Source organism: Lagenorhynchus albirostris, chromosome 1 (assembly GCF_949774975.1).
Source record: "Lagenorhynchus albirostris chromosome 1, mLagAlb1.1, whole genome shotgun sequence".
NCBI classification, from domain to species: Eukaryota; Metazoa; Chordata; class Mammalia; order Artiodactyla; family Delphinidae; genus Lagenorhynchus; species Lagenorhynchus albirostris.
In genome coordinates, this window is record NC_083095.1 from 33,271,397 (window position 1) to 33,294,488 (window position 23,092).

Here is a 23,092-nt window from a genome sequence, read left to right on the forward strand (position 1 = left end):
TTAGGAATATCTTGGTGCTTGTGTTTATTGTCTATCTTCCACTCAGAATGCAAGTTCACAGCGGGGAGATACTCGATCTGGTTTGTCCATGATGGTATTTCCAGCACCCAGGGCCTGGCACAGAGTAGGTGCTTAATAAATGTCTGTTGAAGGAACAAATGCATGAGGTCCTACAGTACTAAGTGCTGTGAGGTCAGCGCTATCACCATCCCCACTTTGCAGATGAGGAAACTGAGGCTCTGGAACATGGAAGGGCCACTGTGGAGCTGGGATCTCCATCAGGCAGCCTGGCATCAGCGCCGTGGCTCGGACCCACCCTGCCCTAGGCTGCCTCCTGGCTCCGGAGCTCCTGGTCTGAGATGCAGCCTAGGGCCTGGAGCATTCTGCCCCCTCAGCCACCCAGCTCCTCCCGCCCCCAGGGCCTAGAGACCCCCCCGCTGGGGGTCCCACGCCCACTGCCATGAAGCCTTTTTCTTAGGCTCACAAGCACCCCAGCGCAGCTCCCTTTCCTGAGAACCTCTGTCATAAAGAAGGCGAGGCCCTGACCTGGCCTGTCTCTCCACCCCAGGCCTTCCTCGCCCAAGGGAACCTTGGTTACAAATATGAGGGTCACGCCTTGCATTTGTATTAGACACCTTTCATCTGGGGAGCGCCTGGCTGAGGGGAGGCGAATTAGCTGTGCTCTGGGAAGAGTAAGAGCTGCCATGCCAGCCCAGGCACTGGCTAACTAGGCATGGGGCTGGCCCTCTGGGGAGCGGTGGGTGTACCAGCCTCACGGCACGCCCCCTACATTTCCCTTTGCTGCAAGAACTCTTCACAAGGGTCCCTTCTGTCTTAATAATAAAAGCTATCTTTTATTGAGTGCTTACTATATGCCGAGGGCTTGCTAGTCCCCTCCTGTCTACTGAATGTACCCACCTGTGCCAAGTACTGGGGGCGATTGTGAAATGACAACACCAAGGCTCCCATTATCCAACCTCACTCCTTGGCGGCAGCGGGCCAGTGCTTCACGCATGACCTCACGTAATTCCTGAGAAGCCCTTGGCGTGGGGCGTCACGTGGAACAAGTGCTTGATAAGTGGTAGCTATCACTGTTCGCCTTCAGATCAACCTTATGAGGTAAGGTACAATGTTATCCTCATCTTCTCAGACGAGGAAGCTGAGGCTCAGAAAGGTTAAGCCACTTGCTGCAGAACACACAGTGAGTCAGGAGCAGAGCCAGTAACTGGAACTGGACTGGTTTGACTCTGAAGCTGCAATAGTTTTCCAGATGCTCTTCTCTCCCTCCCCCCAACCTGGAGGTGATTAGCCTCCAGGCCTGACCCTGTATAGCTGTGTGTGGGGTCACTGAGCAGAAGCCTTTTCACCCGTCCCTCCAGCAGTGCGCTGGTGGGCTAGGCTTGGACCTAAACACCTTGGAGATCATCTAATATGACTCATCCCCACCCCCATTTTTCAGATGAGAAAACTGCGGAGGGAAGTGACTGTGCAAGGCGACAGCCCTAATGGGCAGATGCCTCCTCACCGAAGCCTGAGGCACAGAGGCAGTGGGGTGGCTGGTGGTCACCTCACCCCCCTGCCATCAAACTGGCATCGATACCAAGTAACAAGCATCCTCACAACAGAGTTCCTGGCTTCCATTCGTCATCTTGCTCCCTCCCCTCTTCCCTGCCAGGAGCTGCCCCAGGGATATTTGTGTGGGATGCAGGTTCAGGCAGCTGGCTGGGAACTGAGACTGGGGTCAGGGATGGTGTCCTGCACCTACCTGCCCTGCAGGACAGTCTGGGGGCAGGCCTCACCCTTTGTAGCACACCTCACACGTCACTGTAGTGACTCCAGAGCAGACGCACAGTAGGTACTTAAAAATGCTCACGGAGAAACGGCTGTATCCTGGACCTGCAGTAGGGAGATGAAACATCCAGTGCACGGGTGGGCAGACGGTACGCCAGGTCTTCTCACCATTGCTCACCTGGATCCACCAAATGCGGCACTCCCTCAGGCCTTGGGAAGGAGCCTGGGCAGATCTGGTTCAGGAGCAACAAGTTCATGGGTCACGGGCACTTGACTGAAGTTCCCGCAGGGGGGACCCCATTCTCGGGCACTGTGGAGGGTGGCTAAGGGCTCAGTACCCAGGTTCCTCTGAATGTTACCCCTTCTGAAGAGGCAGGTCTTTGGGTACCAGATACATAGACCTGGGGACTCTGACCCTCTGCCTACCCACTCCCCCAATCCAGCTCTGTCCCTCCAGTCTCTGCATCTCCATCCACCGTCTACAGCTCTCACCTGCTCTACCTGCAGCCTCAGTCCCTCTCCCAGCCTCCCCTCTTCCCTCCTCCTTCCCACCTCAACTTAAGGGTTTCCTCAGAGAGGGAACACGAGCCACTTCATCCCAAATCTGAAATAGTTTTCCATGTATGTATATATATATATGTTCTTTGAGCACCTTATTCTTTTCCTTCATGGGAATTTGAAAACTTTTTCAAATGGAATCTTATATTTATTTATGAGATTATCTGTTTAAACAAATCTCTCTTCTCTGTTAGAGTGGGCCCCATGAGGGGGGGAACTTGGTGGCGGTCACTTCTGGTCCTCAGTGCCCAATGGGTGGATGACAGAATCCCCAGGACAGGATGAGCCACTGAGCCGGTGGTTCTATAAACGTAGTCCCAGCAGCAGCACCTGGGAACGTGTTAGAGAGGAAATGCAAATTTTCTGACTTTGGGTGTGGGACCCAGCAATCTGGGTCTGAACCAACTGGGCACCAGGATTCAGGTGCACACAAAAGTTTGAGAACCACCGGCAGAGGCAAATCCCCTGCTGTTGGGTCAGTGTCCACTGTGGCAAAGGGCCACCTGAGCCGCCTATAAAAGGCGCTGGGGGTGAGCAAGGCCACATCTTCAAAAGCAGCAAGGGGAAGGAAGCCCTTCTCTAAGGAGGGACGGCCGAGGGTGCGGACATTGCGCCATCACCGGGACCCCGACCCCGGCCCACCGTGCTGTTCGGCGGACTGGCCACTGGAGGGCAGTGCGACCACGTCCATCGCGTCCCTGCCCGGCTGCAGGCGGAGGCCTACCCGGGAGACAGCTGGGGCGGCTTCAGCCAGGAGACAAGAAAATAGAAAGGGATCGCGGCCCAGGCTGCGGCCTCGGCCCACGGGCCCCAGACGTTCTTAGAGGCCGAAGGGACCCCGCCGGCGCGCATCCGCGGCCCGGTATGTCCGAGGGGGCCTCCCTGCCTCGCTCCTCCAAGGCCCGGTCTCCTGCCTGGAAGGCTGGGAGTTTGGCTCGCCTGGGGCCTGGAAGGTTCGGAGGTCCCGGAGTGCAGGACGCGCAGGGGAGGAGATGCCGTCAAGCCGCCGAGGGCAGAGCGCCAGGGGCAGGGCTTTGACCGCCTCCCCAGAGGCAAAGGGCAGCCTCCCGCGTGACCCCCTCCGAAGTGCAAAACAAGGCGGCCATCTTGGCGGCGCCTTAACCCTCTCGTGGCCGGGGCCCCGGCCCAGCCAGGCCTGGGCAGGCTTGCGGTTGGAAGCTGCGATGCCACGGGGACGGCGAAGAATTTCCAAGAACTTGAAGAAAATCCTGGATCCTGGCAACTCCCTCGGGGGCGTTTGGAAACCCCATCCCGTTAGCATTAGGAGCCCGAGCGCCTTTGTAAGTGAATTGGACTTGTTCCAGTCACTCCCTGTTTTCTTCTTGCCCCGTATTCCAAAAGAGAAAGCCAGAGGCCGCAAACAGGCAGCAAACGGCGCTCCTGGTGGCCATCAGGTGTTTGGGGCTAGCAGAACGTCTGGAGCCCGGACGAGCGTGGATCCAAGTGTCGTATCTTGTTGCTTACAGCATAGAGGGCAGCTTCTTCACAGCCAGGCCAAGGACTGGCAGCCTGGAGCTGACTCCAAGTGGCCGCCTCCTTTCAGCCCCTCTCCACCGTGAGGACTTTAGCTGCCGTTCTGAATGCCATCTGAGGAACCATAAGCCCTCCAGGCCCCACCATTCCTGTGGTCTCATATCTGATGTGGCTCACACATTGATACTGCCTCTCTGTCATTTGGGTACTTTTCAGCTTCTAGAATACACTTTCTTCTTAATATCATCAGCCCTTCGAGGTGCAGCTTGAATATAAGCTTCACCGGGAAGCCTTCCTCCAGTTCTACACCCTTCGTTTCCAGCAGAGCCCGTCATTTCCCTCCCTGCCCACCGGAAGCTCCCTTGGTCTCTGCTGTAGGATGTCCTGTTTTCCTCTCTGCATCCCCCGCCACTGAATCGTGGGCACCGTGAAGGTAGGGACTGTGTGACGGTGGTCTATGGCGTCCCCCTTGGTGCCTCGCACATGTAGGTCATTCAGGAAAGGGCTGCCGCAGGAGCGTCATGAAATTATTGAATGGGTTTTGGTGTTGTAAACAGATTTCCCAAACACTTTGAACCTTGAGCAAAGGAACATGTAATGGTGTTTTCTTAAGCCCTGTAATGGAGTCCTTTTGTGTGTTTAATTGCTTTGTTATTTTTGCTGGAAACGTCAGGGTGCCATGGGAACAAAAAACATGGGTCCTTAGCTTGACCAAGAGGACTAACCACTGAGCCCCAAGTGTTCTCATTGCTTCCTCTGTGTGGCCTTGGGGTCGGAGCCTGTGACATGGGATGGCAGGCAGCAGGGCAGGCCCCAAGGACCAGCAAAGGAAGGTCTATGTCTCTGGCTGGGCTTGAGGTCATGATTTCAGGCTGAGATCTCAGGATGAAGCAGAAAAGAAAGCGCCTTGAGAGTCTCGGAGAAGGTGGAAGCTAAAGGAAGAATCCTTTCTTTTTCCTTTTAAAAGAAAAAGCCAAAAGTGCCTCATGAAGGACTGCAGAAAACCCCTTTCATGCCTCACCCACAGATGATTTGCTGAACGCTCATTAAGGGGAAAACAAAGAGGTGGTTTTGTTTATTTATTTAAGAGGAAAAATAAATGAGCTGTGACAAAACAATTTGAAACCAGGCCCCTCCGAGACCTGGGCTTTCACTTCCTTGATGGGAAGTAAAACAGAGAATCGAATCCCCCTCCAAATAAAAGTGAAGTTAATAATCAGACAGCTCAGCCCTGGCCACATCCTGTGTCAGCTCCCTCCCTCCCTTGGCTCACTGTTTATAGCTGCAGAGCCCAGAGTCGACTTAACTCTTTCCTCCCCATCCCTCTCCATCCCGGGGAAGCCCAGCCCTGCTCTGAGGCCGGCAGGCTCCTCATACCCTCTGGTGCAGGCCTCGCCTCTGCAAGGCTGGCTCTCCCCGTTCCGCACAGGGCGGCCAGCCTGCCTCTCGGCCTCTGGCTGGTGAGTTTAAGGAGCCCAGCTTAGATTGGAGTGCTGTCTTCTGCTTGTCCTGCACAAAACCCAAAGTGGGCACAGGAGGGCTGCACTGGGTACCTGCTTACCTCTCCACTGCTCCAGGGAAACACTAGCTAAACCCACTCCCACTCCAGACGCAGGGCCTGTGCTCCAGGCAGCCTCCACAGCCTGGTGGTGTCCTTGAACTGAGTTCTGAGGGAAAGAAGCACAGACCTTTGGGGCTTTGGGCCTGTGCTGAGAGCAGTACTATGTATGTCTCTGAGCTGCTTTCTGAGAACTTCATGCTCTCTTCAAATGCCTTCCCATATTGTAACCAGCCATTGTTATTGTTGGAAGCAGTGATCCTAGAGAGTCATTGTTATCCTCTTTTTTAAAAAATTTATTTATTCCTGGCTGCGTGGGGTCTTAGTAACTGCGCGCACGCTTTCTCTTGTGGCGAGCGGGGGCTACTCTTCGCTGCAGTGCACGGGCTTCTCATTGGGGTGGCTTCTCTTGTTGCGGAGCACAGGCTCTAGGCGCTCAGGCTCAGTAGTTGTGGCTCGCAGGCTCTAGAGCGCCGGCTCAGTAGTTGTGGCGTAAGGGCTTAGTTGCTCCGTGGCATGTGGGATCTTCCTGGACCAGGCCTTGAACTTGTGTCCCCTGCATTGGCAGGCAGATTCTTAACCACTGCGCCACCAGGGAAGCCCTGTTATCCTCTTTTTACAGAGCAGGAAACTGAGGCACAGAGGGTTAAGTACCTTGCCCATTATTGCAGAGCTGAGATTTGAATCCAGGCATTGTAGCTCCAACGGTCTTGCAACAGAGACTGCTCTCTTCTGTGGAGCCAGGGGGCTTTCCGAGAACTTAGAATAATCCTGTGAATGCATTTCAAAGATCCCAAAGCCTAAGGACCTTTCGAGAACTTTCGAACTTTGTCTTGGGCTCTCCTCCTTTCTGTTTCTTTCCGGGGTGAAGGCACAGAGAACATGGGGTGGGGTCCAGTGGACAGTGGAACGAGAGAATGTGGAGCAACTTAGGATGGGACAGACCTTTCATTCGCTTGGCAGGAGGTTCTAGAGCGAGGATCCAAAGACTTGGCGTGGCCGTTCTCTCAGCCACCGGTCTACTTTCTGCCTTTACTGCCTCCCTCAGCCCTGCCAGCCCTGTAGCCTGTGGGTCCCTCCCCTGGTCACACACACCCTCTTCTGGCTGAAGCTGGTCTTGCAGGAAGCCACTCACCAGTTGCCTGAGGCAAGTGGCAAAGACTTCTGAACTGGCGGCGTGGGCCATCTGCCTCTCTGGGATGCCTCCCTCTGCATGCCCTGGCTACTGAGGTTTGTCTTGGAAGTCATCTGTTGCCAGGTCGTCTTTGGTGGGTCCCTCGGATCCCTGGAGGGTGTGTTGTGCTGCCCCCTGGTGTCTGGAGGCTGTCCTGCCCGCTCAGCTGCTTAGAGCTCCAGAAGCTCCCTGTCAGGGTGCTGCTGAGCAGGCCTGCTGTCTGTCTGTCTGTGCGCCCCAGACCCCTGGCCCCCATCTTTGGGAGTGAGCTGATCTGCGGAAGATCTGCTTTCTTAGGATGCATTTCTCCATTCAGAGCCATAGCCCAGACTGGGCAGAGCCTATTCCTCCTTTTCAGACTCATTCTTCATCTAGAGAGAAAACTCTGGGGGCTTCACTCCTGTTCTTCTCAGAGCAGGGGTGGCGCCTCTGGGGAGGGAAGGGCACAGCAGTGGCTTCTTTGTGATACCCAAAGGGGCCGACACTCAGCAGGTTGCCTGGCCCAGAGAGGTCTCAGAGAACGCGTGCTTTGACTCCTATTGAATTTAGATGTTTAGGTGAAGCATCTGCATATCAAACAGCGCCCAAGCTGGGGTGGCTCCACCGCGGTCAGACATTTGCCAAACACGCCTCAAGTCAGACCCAGCCTTTATCAGTGCTTACAGTGCTAGGGCACTTTAGGACCATTAATCTCATTTACCCCACGCTCTGGGAAATGGGGTACATGTGATTCTCCCCACTTTACCAGATGAAGAAAGTGAGGTTAGAATACCTGCCCACTCTGTTATAGTGGCTGTCTGCTAGAAAAAAAAAAAGTTCATTGTGGTTTAAAATACATTGAAACCAATTAAATAATTTTCACTGAGTTCAAAAGCAGTGCAAATGGACAGCAGTCCCTCTGAATGTTTTTTCTCGGCCTGGGAGGCCCTGAGGGGCAGGATGGCATTCTTGGTCCTCAGCGTGTGCAAGGAGGAGGCTTTGGGGCACTTTCCCGATCCCGGAGTGGTGGTCTCCCTGTCTGTTCTCCAGCCCTTCCCAGCTCCTGGCAGGTCTCCCCACAGCCTCACCTCTTGTCCAAGAGCACATGTCCTTGGGAAGTAAATATCGTGTTGCAAGAACCAATAAGAGGAGAATCCCTGAGTTAACATTGTTTTTTCAGCTTTTATGAACTTAAAACATTATGCAAAATTTCAAACATATACAGAAGGTGACATACCCGTCACCAACATCACCAACTCTGGCCAAGTTTGTCCATTTACATCACCATCTGCCTCCCCACGTCCCATATAATTTTAAAGTAAGTCCAGTGTATCAGGTCATATCACTTCATCTATCAGTATTTCAGTAAAAAAAACCCCAAAAACTCATTACACTTACCCACATTGTTCTTATTTCACCTAAAAATTAATAATACCACCTAAATATTACTAAGATTCATTTGCTGTTCACATTTCCAGAACATTTTTTGAACTCTTTGCCTTTCTACTTAAAGAAAAAAAAATTGGCCCTGAAATAAGAATTTCTCAGTATTTGGTCATATCCTTACAATAGCTCCTAAAGGGACCGATTTCTGAATCTGGGCAAGAATGGCCAGTTACCGATTCTCTGAGGCCAGCGATCGTTTTTAAGCTCACCCCGCTACAGCCCTCCGCTTGGCCGGGGCCGTGCACATAGTGGGGGCCACGTCAGTGTGAGCGGAGTCTCACGTAAGGATGAACACAGGGAGGGTGGGGATGCAGCACGTTGCGCTAATGCGGAAGGACTGGAGAGCAGCCCCCTGTGTCCTCCCACCCACGGTCTGAGTGGCTGTCCTTGGCTCTCCGTGCAGTGGTCCACCCGCCAGCTGCCTGGGCCTCCTAGGGGACCCTCTTCTCTCTCTTGCTTGGGATACTTGACTCTTTTCCAGTGACTCCGTGGAGCCCCACTTTGTGGGGCCTCCAGCTGTCTTGGTATTGCCAATTTGCTGCTTAACGTACAGCAGCAGTTGACAGGGTGGTTCACGGAGTGGGCTGCTCACTCGTGCCAAGCGCTTTGCTCATCTGTCCTCACGGCAGCCCCAGGAGGTGGGTATTGCTGTCACTGCCATTTCACAACACACAAGACTAGCAGAGGGCAGGTACGTGCCTTGCTGGCCTAGGAAGGGGCAGTGCTAGGATTTGAAGGGGGTCACTCTGAACATCGGGTGCTCTCCACTGCAGCACATTGGTTGTCAAACTTTAAGATTCGTTTAGCAAAATGCCAGGCAACTTGGCCTAGGACCAGGCACCTACCCTCTTGAGGACAAATCTCGACAAGTTAGGATCTGCAGTTACCATGCACTTTTCCCTGCAATATTCCCATCTTCCAGAACAGATAGAGCATCACTTATTATTACACACGCCCTTATTAGGAGATTAGCTCAGTTGAATGGAATACATTTTAGGTCACACAGCCTCTAATTTCTTGCTTTGTCTTTTTTTATGGTTAAATAATAGTTTGAGTCATAGGTTACATGACGGTGACAGGTTTGAAGGTTAGGAGGGATGGGAAGAAACTGGGTTGCGTATCTAAGGCCACAACCTAGATATTATCCTTTCTGTACATTTTGTCACATCTCTCAGTTGTTGATACTTGGAAAAATGTGACTTTCGGAATGTACAGAATCAGGGGCAAATGTACCTGAGAATTCTCGGAGGGAGAAGGGCTGGTGTGGGCACAGTTTTCTCTACCTCAGTCAGTCAGAGTTCAGCCCGTGTGGCTTCCCTTGGCCGAACTTTGGAGGAGCCGTCTCAGGTGGCCTGGTGAGGCTCGACCCCTGTCCACGAGGAGCCTCCCTCACCCGCCGCGGACAGCCTGGGTGCTAAACTATATAAGTTCACTCGCATTTTATTTTTTATTATTTTTTTGCGGTACGCGGGCCTCTCACTGTTGTGGCCCCTCCCGTTGCGGAGCACAGGCCCCGGACGCGCAGGCTCAGCGGCCATGGCTCACGGGCCCAGCCGCTCCGCAGCACGTGGGATCCTCCCGGACCGGGGCACGAACCCGTGTCCCCTGCATCGGCAGGCGGACTCTCAACCACTGCGCCACCAGGGAAGCCCCTTCCTTTACTTCTTGATTTTGCCTTGGTTTGTTTCAGCTTTCTCCCAACTCCTGCTGCCCTAGAGAAATGGAAGAGTAGGTAGAGGTGGGAAATGGAAAAACCAAAGCAGACACAGAGGAGAGAGGCATTGGCGGACTCAAAGAAGAAAGAGAAGCAACAGAAGGCAGAATCAAGAGGCCAGACAGACAAAAGGAGAGGAACCAGTGTCTTCTGTAAGTGTTCATGGGGGTTTATGGACACTAAGCAGTAAAGGCAAACTTCCAGAAGTTGTTTGCCCACCATGGCAATGAGAAGACTGTGGCTATCATTAGGTCCCCTTCAGAATGTCTGGAGGTGAATTTAAATCATCAACATTGTTTCCAAAAGTTGCATTTGCTGGGACTCCTCTAGTTTTGCCTAGAGTTGGGTATACCAGTCTTCCATGAACCCCTGCTGTTCCAGGAACCGTGTGTCTGTGGATTAGGTTAGCCCTGGTCCTCAGAGAGCTACCTGGAAGATGCAAAGCTGATGACCCAGCTCCATCACACCTAACGCTTCTGCTCAGATTCTCCAGGGAGCCCTCCAGAGGCAGCGTGATGGAAGCCACCAGGTTCTGCAGTGAACTAGACTGGTTTGGGGCCTTGCCCCAGGAAGATCAGCCCTCACTCTGCAAAAGACCAATGGTGGGGGTGAGTTGGGAGAATTGTAGGAAAAACAAGGGCAAGAAGGAAAGCTTGCTTTTCTGGGACTGTCCTTGCTCAGTGTTTGGAAGAGTCTGAAATCCACAAAAAGCAGTAAGGCTCACAACAGTCCTGACTGTGGCTGGTTGAGGGTCAGAGCAGTTGCTTTAAATTCATGGCTGCCTCTTTTTCTCTCCTGGGTCTCTATTTTTTTTTTTTTTTTTTTCTGGTGTTGTTTGCTTTCACGTACTTCTTTTTTTTCAGAGTATTCATATCTTCCCCCCTCTTCTTTTTCATTCTCAATTCTCCTTCCCACCCCACTCTGCCTTCTTAGCATAATTTTTCTTTTCTTTTGGCTTTCCTTGTTCTACATCTGGATTCCCGGATGGTTTATTTTGTCTCTTTCCTGAAATTTCCCTCCTCTCCCATTTCTTATAGTTTGTTGTTGTTGTTGTTCCTTTTCCTTCGGCTTCAGTTCTGTCCACTAAAGTTTTCCTTGGGCCACACAGGCTTTTAATTCTTGTTCATCTGTTTAAGCAGTGCTGGCAAGAAGCAGGCCACAGCCGGCAGGCAGAGCCACGGTGGCAGAAGAGGACCCGGGCATCTGAAGATTCTCCCCCAGCCCCGGGGTCCTTGGAAGAGGGGCTTCCTTCTGGAGAGTGGGCTGGGACAGTGCTGTTCTCCCTCTGTGCGGCTTGACGTCGTCTGCCAGGCCTGGGCTGAAGGTTGGGGGCAGATGGTGTTTCCTCCACGGTGTGTGGGCCTGGGCCCCATTGCTCAGGGAGGCGATGGAATCAGCCCTTCTCGGTGGACAGGTGGAGGACTCATCAGGTTCCACCCAGAAAGGCTGAGGCTCAGGGGAGGTGCCCCATGGGGAATGTATCACTTGCCAAGCTCTGTGCTGTAGGTGGGAGGCCTTGCAGCATGGGGGCTGCCTCTGGGGGAAGTCTGGGGATCCTTTTTGATCCTCGGTCTCTGGCCGAAGCCAGCCTGGGCATCTGGAGCTGTCTGCTGGGGAGACTGAGGCAGTTTTCCAGTGGAAGGTCCTTCCTTCCCAACAGCCCCCACCCCTGGCCAGTGGGCGTTTTGAGGGCCCAGGAAGAATGCAAGAAGAGGCTGGTAGCTGCGAGGTGTCTCAAAGGCTCTTGGCCACTGGGGGCGGCACAGACCCCATCTGCGGGAGGCCCTGAGGGTCAGGTCTGGTGCCGATAGAAGCAGGTGGTACTTCCTGACGGGTGCGGTGGCGGAGAAATCCTAGAAGTTGCAGCCACACCCCTCCTTGTCTGGCGTGGCGTGGGAGGCGGTGGAAGCAGCCTGGCCCTGCTGCCCAGCTGTCTGAGGCAAATCAACTGCAGTCCATCTGGCTATCCTCCGCGGCCCAGGCTGGCTTCCCACCCTGGGCCGTCAATGCCATTGGGTGCTGGCTGAGTCCTTAGCGGGCCCAGCCGAGGGGCGGATGTGTCACTGCTCCGCCAGGGGCACACCTGCAGCTGAGTTGCACCCTGGGGTGGAGGGGCCCAAGAGCGCCAGGTGGACGCCCATTGGGCTGCGCTGCCTTTGCCCAGGCCTTGAGGTGATGGTGGCCACGTGCTTCTCTGGAAGCACCATCAAGTTCCCCTTGCCTTCTCCACACCCTGCCACCTGGCTGGGTCCCGTCCACTTCCTCCTCCTTCATCCACGCACAGCCTTCGGGGCCACTTTACAAAGGACTGTTGATTATATCAAAGCTTTGCTTATTTTATATTTTGCTTATCATTTCCTTGTGTTTTCTAAGCCTCTAGTCCTAGAGTCCAACTCTTGGGTCTAGCACCCCTCAAGACCCTAGAACCAGAGCCCCAGGAGCCCCCAGGCCCTGATTCCTGGGCCCCGTAGAATTGGTTTATCTCTGGTTCCAGGCAGAGCCTCCCTCCTTCCCCACGTAGAGGGCCAACCTAGACAGGAGGGATGATTAGGGGATAGATGATGGATTTTCTTCTAAGTGCTCCCCTCAATTCTAGAGGAGAGCTGGGGGCGAGGACCCGGCCTCTCTGATGTAGGATTAGGATCCGGCAGCCTCTTGCCCTTCCCAGCGGAGCCCAAAGCACGCGCTCCTTCAGTCTGCGGTCTCAGTGCCGCCTCGTTCCTGCCACCTCTCTCTGCCTTCCCCCTTCGCACGCACCACGCTGTATAAATATTTACACCCCCGGGCTGGCAGGAATCTTTCTCCAGCTGCTTCCCTGGTCTCTGGGAGAGCTTGTTCTCTTACTCAACAGCTGCAGCAGATCTGGTTGCCTTTGGTCAGACAAGGGCAGGCCCTGGTTTGGGGGCCCGCGGTCCCGCTCTGGGGTGGAGGGTGCAGTTGGCGGGAGAAACTCAACTCTAAAGAGGTCACGGGGTGATGGCAAAGACCCATGCTCTCCTCTGCTGGCTGCCTGTGCGGCGACCCTCCGAGAGTTGTCTGATCCCTGCTCCGGCTGGGACGGTGGGTCCTGCTTCTGAAAGGGACAGCTCCTCAGGGTGGGGTCTGCGCCTCTCTGGGCTGGGTTTTGCTGCATAGGGCTGGAGGATACTTTCAAAGCCAGCTGGCTGGTGCTAGGACAAAATAGGAACTTAGTGTACCCGCGGGCACTTTACAGTTTACAAGTACGTGCTATACCCTCGATCCTCCCTGAAGCAGATCTCCCGGTTTAGAGCTGGACAATCTTCATATTGGGCTTCTTCTCCCCAGCTCCTGCCCCGGGCCATCCTCCCTCCCACCAACCTACCCGGGGGCTGGGGAGTGGAGAGGATAGATGCCTCTTTCCCCATCTTCCTTGGCGGACCCGGGAAGTGGGAGTTTGCCAAAGAATCAAGCTGCCATTTGTTGGGTTCCCACCGGCCTGGCACTGTGTGAGGTGCTTCCCCATATTCTCATGTAATTATTCAAGTCTTAAGCCCAGCAGATTTTTTAGCTTCCTTGTGTGTGTTTCCTCTTCCTGCCCTCAAGACAGCTGTGGCCGCGTAGCAGTGAGCTCCCAGACCCAGGGCCCTGCCTTCTCTGGTGCTTTCGGGTTCCGTGGAACCTTCAGGGGCCAGCTGGTAGACACTAGTCTCACCTAACCTGCAGTGGGTGCAGGTCACCTGCTGCTGCCTCCTCTCCCGTGCCTCAGTTTCTCCCATGTCTGTGGGAGGTAATTAACCTGTGCTCCATAGATAATTCTAAATGCAGTGCAGGGACAGGGTGGTGTCGTTTAACTCCTTTTTCTGTGTGGGGTGTTGTGACAGAAGAGAGTGTTCAGGTATCAGGTACTATGAGGCTTGTGTGTTTGGTGCTTGGGAAGCCTGAGGGGAAGGAAGACAGGGATAAAAAGGCCTGGATTTCACCAGGTAGTGGAGCCACTGGGGGTGCAAATGGGTGGGCGGGTCCTGATGGGGGCCCGGGACAGAAGCCCCAGTCTCTTCCTACACTCATACTTGTGCGAGAAAGTAGACACGTAGATTCAATCTGTCTCTCTCTCTGAGCTCAGACTCTTTCTGGGCCTGGGAGGAAGGCTGCTGTCAAAAAGTAAAAGGCCTGAAAAAAAAAAAAAAAGTAAAAGGCCTGGCCCAGTGCTTGGTGCTCAGTGGGTAGAGGGCCATCCCAAGGTGAGGCAGGGGAGGGGTAGGCTGGGTCTGGCCTGCCAGGGAATGTATAGAGAGGAAGGTAGGAAACCACAGCTCAGAGACGTGCTGCTGGGAGATATTCCTGTTGCTGCCTGCCTCCCCACCCCCCAAAAGGTAAAAGAAAACCCAAATAAAAGTCTGACCCGGCAGATATTAATACTCCAGAGCCAGGGCTGGTGTGCAAGCAGCCACCCCCCGCTTCCCCCTTCTGTTTCTATAAGCGGCTGAAATAAATTTAGCGAAACAACCCCACCCGTCTGAGGGCCTAAGATTTCAGAACAGTGGGACTCTTTACCCTGAAAGCCCCTGTTTTTCAGAGCTGAGAGCTTTTTGTTTAAATTCCCTTTGAGAATGGAATGCTCTTGATCTAAAATAATTATTTTACAGCAGTCATCTATTCCTCATAGATAAATGCTTTGACACAGTATGGCTTGCTAGAAAGCCGATCTACAGATGCTGTACAGCTTAAAATAGTCAACTCTATGGGGCCACTGCCCAGTTGGACCCGTTTGGATATTTATTGTAACATTATTCTTTGCGATGTCTGTGTGTGTTCAGCTAGTCCCCTCTGTTGTCTGTCACAGGACAGTGGTTATTGCTGGCTAAGTTGCCAAAGTAGAGAATTACTTATTTAGGGCCTACTGTGTGCTAGGCACTGTGCCGGTCGAGTTGAGAGCAGAAAGAGCCTGCTCCTGGAGCAGACATGCTGGGGGGGAAGAGAGATGTCGAAAAGTAAAATGACTACAAGAAACTGGCAACTAATATCGTACTTAATAGTGAAAGATCGAATGCTTTCCCTTAAGATTGGGGTCAAGGTGAGCGTGTCCAATCTCACCACACCTATTTAACATCATAGGGGAAGTCCTAGAGAGGGCAATATGGCAAGAAAAGAAATATAATGCATATGATTGGAAAGGAAGAAGTCAAACCATTCCTATTCACAGACAACATGATTTTCTATAGTAAAAAAATAAAAAAACAAAACAAAGCTCAAGGAATCTACCAAAAAACCTTCTTAAAACTAAAGTGACTTTTATAAGATCACAGGATGCAAGGTCAATACACAAAAATCAATTGTATTTTTATAAACTAATAATGAGAAACTGAAAACTGAAATAAAAAATTAAAATACAGTTGGCCCGTGAACAACACTGGTTTGAACTGCACAGGTCCACTTATTTTTTTGCAGTAGTAAATACAACAGTACCACGTGATCCGAGGTTGGTTGACTCTGCAGATGCAGAAACATGGATATGAGGAACTGCTCATATTCCAGAGGGCCAACTATAAGTTATACGTGGATTTTTGACTGTGAGGAATGTTGGTGCCCCTGGCCCCTGCATTGTTCAAGGCCCAACTCTAGTTCCAAAAAAAAAAGGGAAATATTAGGTATAAATCTAACAAAATGTATATAAGATCTGTGTGCTAAAAACTACAAAGCACTGATTAAAGAAATCAGAGAAGACCTAAATAAATAGACATATCATGTTCACGGATTAAAAGACACAATAGTAAAGAAGTAAATATGTACTTCTTCCTGAATTGATCTATGGACTTAATGCAATTCCAATAAAAACCCCAGTAGGATTTTTTTGTGGTTATAGACAAGCTGAATCTGAAATTTATATGAAAAGGCAAAAGAACTAGAATAGCTAAAACAATTTTGAACATTAAGAATAAAGTTGGAGGAATTATACCACCTGATTTTAAGACTTACTGTAAAATTATAATAATCAAGACAGTGTGGTATTGGCGAAGGAATGGACACACAGATCAACAGAAGAGAATAAAGAGACTCATACAAATATGGCCAACTGAATTTTGGATAGGTACAAAAGCAATTCAATAGAAAAATGGTACTCTTTTCAATAAACAGTGTTGGGATTAGACTTCCATAGGCAAAAAAAATTTAACTTCAACCTAAACCATGTTATATAAAAACTAACTCCAAATGAATCTAACATAAAACTATAGAAAATCTTAATGACCTAAGGTTAGGCAAGGAGTCCTTAGATGTGTCACCAAAAGCATGATGCATAAAAGATAAAACTGATAAGTTAGACCTCATCAAAATTTAAAAACTTTTGCTCTGTGAAAGATACTTTGTTCAGAGAACGAGAAGATAAGGATAAGACTGGAGAAAATATTTGCAAACCACTTATTCAACAAGAGCCTGTATCCAGAATATATAAAGAACTCTCAAAACTCAACACTAAGAAAACAAACAACCCCATTAAAAAGTGGGCAAAAGACTTGAACAGACATTTAACCAAAGAGGACATACAGGTGGCAAATAAGCACATGAAAAGAGTTGTTCAATATCATTACCTGTTAGACAAATGCAAATGAAAACCACAATGAGATACCACTACACACCTGTTAGAGTGGATAAAAGAAAAATTACTGACAATTAGAAGTGCTGCTAAGGATTCAGAGCAACTGGAGACTCTCATATATGGTTGTGGGAGATGCAAAATGGTATATCCACTCTCAAATAAGGTTTGGCAGTTTTAAAAAAAATAAACCTTAACATGCACTTAGCATATGACCGAGCAATCCCATTCCTACTTATTTAATAAGAACTTACGTTCACACAGAAATCTATACACAAGTGTTTACTGCAGCTCTATTCACAATGGCCAAAAACAGGAACTAATCCAGTGACCCTTAACAGGTGAATAAACAAATGGTGGTATACCCATACAGTGAAATACTGTTCCTCAATTAAAAGGAATGAACTATTGATACATGCAACTGCATGGATAAATCTCAAAGGCATTATGCTCTGTGAAATCATGTAGACTGTATGAGTTCAGTTATACGGCATTCTGGAAAAGACAAAATGACAGTATAGGGAACAGATCAGTGGTCTGCCAGAGTAAGGGATGGGAGGGTCTGACCACAAAGGGAGAGTGTAAGGGAGTTGTTTTTTTTTTTTGGCGGGGGGTGGTGATAGAAGTGTTCTGTTTCCTGATTGAAGTGGTGGTTACATAAATCTATTCACATGTTTAAATTCATAGAACTGTACACCAAATAAAGGTCAATTTTACTGTTTGTTAAATAGTTTAAAAAAAACTCACAAATTGAAATAACTACTTTGAAGGAAATGAAGATTCCATGAAGACAGAAGAGAGAAGACAGATACCTTGCCTTGATGGGGGGAGGGGCGCCAAGAATGGTTGAGGAAGTGATGCTTGAGCTGGGTACTAAAGAATGATTTAGAATTTACTTGGGCCAAAGGAAGGTCAATCAGATAGAAGAAACAGGCATGTGTCAAGGCCCTGGGGCAGGAGGAAGGATGGTTCATTTTCATCTGAAACTGACTAGAGCACAAGGAGTACCTTGGAGGGGTGGGAGAGATGGTGGTGGGGAGGGGAAGGGGTATGAAAGTCAAGAGTGGAGCAGTAAAAGAGTCTGATTATGCTAGACTAAGGGTTTGGTTTTTATTCTAAAAGGGATGGGTAGCAAAGGGTTTTAGGCAATTGTAATACAATTTGTAATACAAGATCCAGGTTTTGAAAAAAAATTACTTGGGCTGCCGAAAAGAGGGGGTTTTGGGGGCACACAGGAATCTTGGAAAGAACATCTAAAATAGGGTTTCTCAGTCTTGGTACTATTGACATTTTGGGCCAGATAATTTTCTGTAGTGGTGAGGGGGTGTGGGGGCTTGGCCTCTGCATTGCACGACGTTTAGCAGCATCCCGGGTCTCTACCTTCTAGATGCCAATAGCACTGACCTTTTCTCCTCCAGTTGTGACAGCCAAAAATGTCTCTAGACGTTGCCAAATGTTCACTGGGGTGCAAATCACCCCCGGGGGAGGACCACTGCTCTAAAACAACCAAATCCAGTGCTTCTGGCTTCATAGTAGAGTCATCTAGGGAGCTTAGAAAATACAAATGCTGGGCCTCACCTCAGACCAACTGAAGCAGAATGTTTGGAGGTGGGGTGGGGCCTGGCACCTGGCACCTGCATAATTTTGAAAGCTCCCCAGATAATTCTGCTCAGAGTGACGTTTGAGCAGCACCAGCCTAGTCCACCCTTTCCATGTATATCTCAGAACACTGAAGCCCAGACTACAGACATGACCCACTGAACTGGAGGCAGAGTAGCTCCAGAATCCTACTGCTAACTCCTAGACCAGTGCTCATTCCAGGGCCTCTTAGCATGTGCGCAGAACATGCCCTGGGCAAACGGTGGAAGCCCAGCCTCCTTGAGTTACTGGCTCTGGCCCTCTGAACATCCCAGTGTTAAGGCTGCCATCCCCCCTTCCTGCAGAACCCAAGCCCTCCCTTCCTGCCACCCCTGGAACTTCTGCCAGTTCCTTCTTCTACTCCTGCTGCTAGATTCATGGTGACCAAAGTGTCCAAATGGGCTCAACGGCAAGGGTTCAGTGCAAATCGAAAAAATTTACTGACCACCTACGCAGTTCTACTCATGAGTTCCAGGTAATATAGAAGCCCGGGCCCTGAGGAGTTCAAAGTCCAGTGGGGAGTAAACAGGTATTTTCCATAAAATGCTGCAGGCTGCAAGGCACCACTGGGCGAGAGGCACTTTGCCTGCTGGGAAGCTGCCTGAAGCCCCAGCAAAAGGAAGCCCCAGGGAGGGGTGTGCAGCAACTGCTAGCAGCTTGGAGTGGCTGGGGACAAATGGCTCTCTGAGGTAAGCACAGTCTGGAAAGGGCTTCACCTTCCTGACCGTCCCAGAGGTGAAGTGACTTGCTCGAGGTTGTGCAACTGGTAACCAGCCGGCAGAGTTGGGCTTCCCATCAAAGTCTAGGTGGCTCAAAGCTCATGCGCTATCCTGTGTCTCTAGGCAGGCCCAGGCAAGGAAGGCAGGGTGGGGTGGGGTGAAGCTGTGGGCTAGTCTGGGAACTTAATGGAATAGTGGGACATCTCTGTGAGGAAAGTGTTAAAACAATGGACGTAAGAAGGAGGGTTTAGGCATCTCACTGCCAGGCAATGGGAGCCCCCGGGGCCGTGCTAGCCCTGGGGCTGGACTCTCAGTCCCAGCAGGAGGCGGTGGGCTCCCGGAGCTGTACCCCAGAAGCTCCTGACACTGTGCAGAGCCGCATTTACAGCAGACCTCAGCTGCCCTCTCTGGAAGCCTGTGCCTGGTTTGGAGGCTACTGGCAGCTGAGCCACGCCCACTAAGCACTATGATAGGGGCTTGAGGATATTGAGAGAAAGAAGGGTCTGGCTTTTACTGGATATCAACAGGCCCCAGTGATCTAGTTTTCAGAAATATCTGTGACAACAATCAGGTGTTTTTCAGTTGGGCAGCAGATCCCCATCACCTCATCCTGACTCACCTTGCTCTTCCCCAGGCTCTGGGCCAGTGCCCTCTCCCCCTTTCCAGGCCTCGGGGCCTGCCTCGTCCAGAGCTGGGTCTGGGGGTCACAGAGTGACCGGATGAAAGCTGTCAGGTGACCATTTCATGGACCTCTATACTGAAGAATCCTTTTGCAAAGTGAATATTCCCAGAATTTGTTTCATAGTTTCATAAGGCCTCAAGAATGGTTTAGTTTACATACAAGGCTGGACATATACAAGGGTTCAGCTGGACGTGAGATTACGCACTTTACTGGCCAATTTTAGGCAGAATTATTATCCCTATTTTAGAGGCTTTGGTCAGTGTCTTGAAAAGCCACACAGCTAGAAAATGGCACAGTCAAGATTTGGATCCAAAACGGCCCAACTTCAAAGTCCTGGACCACTGATTCTCAGACCTTGGTGACTGAGTCACGAGCAGGAAATTTACAAGGAATGCCGATTCCCGGCCCCACCCCAGAGCATCTGATTCACTGGGCCTGGGTCCAGGCTGAGGAATCTGCATTCCACAAGCACTACACCTGAATCTGAACCAGGTAACTCTCCAGCAGCACTTGGCCCTTCCTCCCAATTTCTAATCCAGGAACCCTGCCGGTGTCCCAGGGTCTCGTGTAGCAGAGGGTGGGGGGAAGGGTGGGGTCCGATCCGAAGAATTTGGGTTCTTTTGCAAATGACCTGAAAGCGGAGAGGAGGCACAACATCGCAGGGCTCCGCAATGGCAGGGTCAGGAGGGGTCTCTGGGAAAGGAGTGCCTGGAGGGCGTTGGTGACGAGGCCTGGCCCTCCAGGGGCCAGTGGCCCAGCGCCCCACACCCTCACCTGCCGCGAGGTGCGCCCAAACTGGCCGGTGAATACATCCATTGCGCTTCCCTAATTCCGAGGGCTTTCACTTTCCCCCTTCACAAAAGCTAACACCCCCAAGCCAAAAATACCTGCTTAGACCCTCCTCTCAAGGGGACCGTCTCCGTGCGAGCGGGGAGAGCCCGGAAGTCGGGCCTGGGACTGCGAACCTGGCTGGCTCATCGCCTCCCGCTCGGAAGAGGCCGTGCAGGTGAAGGGGCGGCCTTTCCGGGCCCGGCGCGGGCGAGGAACCCTAGGGCTGAGCGCAGGAGGTGGGGGAGGGCCGTGCACGCCTCCCGTTGGGCTTCCGGCCCGGGTCGTGGCTCGTAACCTTTCCCGCCACTACCGGGCACCTGCCGAGCACGTCCGGGCGGGGGCAGGCCGGCTCTGGCCCTCCTCGGCCCGGCGGGACGCTGCTCCCCGGTCCGCCGCGGCGCGGATGCCGGGTCAGCGAAGGGTTAAGGAGGCCGTCTCCCTCACCCTTGGAAAGTCCCTGAAATGACGTTGCAACCCGACAATTAAAAGAAGAGTTTAATTATAGAGACAGGTTCTGGGAGCTGGAACTAACCCGGTCGGTCGGTGGGGCCGGTAAACAACTCCGGAGCTAGCGGGCCAGGCTGGACGCCGCGGAGCCCGGGCCCCTGGGAGCGGGGGAGGGGAGCGGCCTCCGGGAGTTGGGAAACGGAGGAAATTCGAGGAATCGGCGTTCTCTTTGCGGAGGGAGGCGGGGGGAAGACTCTTTAGCCAGCCTGTGGCGCCCGGTCCGCGTCAAGGTGCTCCTGGCCGGTCCCGCGACCGTTGGGGGAAAGCTGCGCCGCCCGGAGAGGGGGACATCGGGTGCGGGTCGGGACGCGCCCTGGGCCCCGCCCGCTCCGGACCCTTTCCCCCTCGCTTTCCACCCCCGCTTCTCCGCCCCTCTCTCGTCCCCCCCAGCAGAGCTTCGCGAACCCTCCAGAGTTAAAGACCAACGGGCCTTTTTTTTTTTCTTTTTTGCTGGAGGAGTGGGGGAATCAAAAAACCGAAATAGCTTCACATCGGGACGCAGACAAACCTTGTGGTTTTAACGCGCACCCTACTCTGTCCTGAAATCTGGAACTCATTACCTCATCACTAAGAAACTGCACAAAACCGCTCCCCCAACCCCTCCTTCTCGAAGCGGGGAAGGGAGTGAGCAAACTGCCCTTTAAGAAAGAAACCTACATTTGAATGATTTAAATTAAGGTGGATGGAAGTTATTTCTCCTTCTGGCGCTTGCCAGATTTCAAGAAAAGCTGAAAAATGGGAACAGGGAGAGGGAAGCAACAGGCAGCTGGACAGCAAAAGAAGAAAAGCAAGGGGCAGCAGCCGGGTTAAAAATGGGGGCCATCAATTTAAGCGAGAGGGGACAAATTAAAGCAGACGGACTGGGGATCACATAGGTTTGTGGCTGCAGCCGAAGCTGTGTGTTTCGCGAAGGTGAAAAACAACAGGTTCCTAAAAACGGTTGTGATTTGGGAGGTTTCCGGGTTTGCCCGGCCAAATTTAATGACAAATAAATAAGAAATGCAGTAAAAATATGTGTGTGTGTGGGGGTGGTGAGAGTGCGACTCCAGCGCTCTGCTGGGCCCGCCCCTACCTCTTCAAAGAAACGTGCTCATAATGGGGTGACCTAATTACATCGCAATGGAACCCGCTCTTAGCCACTCAGTGCACAGGGTTTCATAACAGACCCGGCGGCCTCGAGTGCTGGGAAGAAACGTGCGAGGGCCGAGGAGGCGGCCGGGCACGCGGGGAAACGGGAAAGAAACGCAGCGCCGCGGTTTCCACCTCGGTCTTGACTCCAGCACTCCGGCGGAGACCGAGGGGGCGGTGGGGGACACGTTAACAGTTTTTTATTTGGGTGGGTGGAAGGGCATCCGAACCTAACAGTAAATAAATATATTCTTTCCAGTTTTCAAAAGAGTGATAATTCAGGGCCTTTCGGTTTCGAGGATCCCACACCCCCCTCCCCCCATCCCGCCAAAACAGCGCAGTGTGACAAGCCATATGTTCCGTTCCCGTGCGGGCGGGGGAGAAGCAACAGTAAGTTGAAGTGTTGCCTCCCCCCATCTCTTTACCTACATTCTTAGCAAAGTAACTTTTTTTCATTGTTCTGGCATCTAGGGGGTGTGCGTGTGTGTGTGTTGGTGGGGGAAGTTTCGGCGCGGCCCATGGTTCGGAGCGCGCGGGGAAAGTCGTGCGTTGCTGGGTGTTTTTTTCGGGGGGGGGTGGGGATTAGGGGCGTTCATGAGGATTTAGGTTTTCTTTATAAAAATATTTAAAGATTGATGCGTGAAATAAATACCACAACGAGGCCTGTTAAAACAACCCAGCAACTATACTCCAGTAAAAATTAAACAAACACCCAAACAATCCGCCCGGACGGTGGTCTTCTTCGCGACGCTCTCCCACCCCTGCTCCTGCCCACACTCGGAGAGTGTCCGCTGCAAAGCGAGCGCGAGTGGAGACGCGTGCGGCGCGCTAAACCGCTTGGTGCTCGCCCGCGCCAGCCCGGGTCCTCCTTGGGGTCGGGGGGAAGTCTCCCTAATCCTCCTCCCCCAACCCCCACCTCCGCCCCTGAAAAAAACAAAACCCTTGGCTTGAACGCTTTGTGCGCCTCTTATTTCCAATCTCCTCTCCCCTTGGGGTTTGCCGAGGGGAGCCGAGTGCGGAAAAGAACTCGGGAAAAGAGTTAAGTTGTGCGGCAACTTGGAGAAGTTTCCAGGGAGATCAGCTCAAGATGGGAACTGCAGCCCCGGCGCTAAGGACGGGCTTCTGCTCCCGCTTGTAAAAAGAGAAAGTCGAGCCCGCCTTTCTGCCCGACAAAAAAACAACAACACAACAACCAGAACCCCGAAGAGGGTGGAATGAGTGATGTCACAGAGCCGCGCTCGCAGGCTGACAAAAGGGGGCGCCCCTCCCCCCCTGCGGGGCGCGCGGCCCCAGAGAAGGGCGCCTGCAGCGAGGGGTAGC

General features: G+C 52.1%; 1 protein-coding gene and 1 long non-coding RNA gene across 4 annotated transcripts in view; one reads left to right on the plus strand and one right to left on the minus strand.

The window, feature by feature from the left end:
• On the minus strand, positions 1-20,513 carry LOC132514973 (uncharacterized). Of its 3 annotated transcripts, XR_009539001.1 has the most exons (5): positions 20,194-20,513; positions 19,244-19,321; positions 1,766-1,896; positions 919-1,111; positions 1-143 (listed from the first exon to the last, which is right to left on the minus strand). It is a non-coding gene; the product is annotated as an uncharacterized LOC132514973 (long non-coding RNA). The 3 variants fall into 3 exon arrangements; XR_009539000.1 differs by lacking the exon at positions 19,244-19,321 and having other exon boundaries at positions 20,194-20,502; XR_009538999.1 differs by lacking the exons at positions 19,244-19,321; positions 20,194-20,513 and adding an exon at positions 3,074-4,161.
• The window catches only part of ZFP36L1 (ZFP36 ring finger protein like 1), a 25,694-nt gene continuing 5,732 nt past the window's right edge, over positions 3,131-23,092 (plus strand). The window contains exon 1 of the mRNA XM_060140607.1: positions 3,131-4,276. The gene's annotated coding sequence lies outside the window, so the exon portion shown is untranslated. The remainder of the gene's footprint in view (positions 4,277-23,092) is intronic.